Source organism: Penaeus monodon, chromosome 30 (genome assembly GCF_015228065.2).
Source record: "Penaeus monodon isolate SGIC_2016 chromosome 30, NSTDA_Pmon_1, whole genome shotgun sequence".
In the NCBI taxonomy this organism is placed as follows: domain Eukaryota; kingdom Metazoa; phylum Arthropoda; class Malacostraca; order Decapoda; family Penaeidae; genus Penaeus; species Penaeus monodon.
This window is the reverse complement of record NC_051415.1, coordinates 24,652,528-24,653,129: the sequence shown is the minus strand read 5'-3', so window position 1 is coordinate 24,653,129 and position 602 is coordinate 24,652,528. Positions and strand designations below refer to the sequence as shown.

At 40.2% G+C, this 602-nt stretch overlaps 1 protein-coding gene across 1 annotated transcript in view; it reads right to left on the bottom strand.

Moving 5' to 3' along the window:
- Positions 1-602, bottom strand: part of LOC119592390 (basic proline-rich protein-like) — a gene marked incomplete at its 5' end in the record, with an annotated part of 15,067 nt that overhangs the window by 12,493 nt on the left and 1,972 nt on the right.

Sequence of the window (602 nt, the reverse complement as noted above, 5' to 3'; positions counted from 1 at the left end):
TAATTAAAATAATTTTTATTAAAACGTTGTCCCTGAAAGTTAATTTTACATTTTGTTTTTTTTTTGTTTAAAATTTCACCCCGAGAACCGAGAACCCACAATTTTAAGGGGAAACCTACTAAAAGTACTACAATTCTGGGCAGAAAAAAAAAATCTTTTAAAAATGAAAAAAGGAAATAATAATTCCTGTGCGCAGCCGCCGTGCCCGCCCACCGCCGCCGCGGCTTGCTGCTCGCTCGCATAATCGGACGAGTCATAAATGAAATATTGGAATCGATGGAAGCTCTTTGCTTTTGGATGGATTCTCATCAATTAGAGTACAATAGAGAGTAATTAAAACGATTGTTTCGATGCAGGCAAGGCTTTTTATGTTAACTGATCGGTCGCTTGTCTCTCCTCCCTGCTACCCACACCCACGTTTCCCTTCCTCTCCTGCGCTGCTTCCCTTTCTCTGTTCTTTCCTCCTCCCTTTTTTTACCCTTAATAGGGGGTTTTAAAATTTCCCTTTTTTAAACCCAATTTACGCGTGAGTCAAATTCCCAAAATCGGCCTCCCTTCTCTTTCCTCTCTCCTCATCCGTCGACAAAATAGATTTTCCAAAA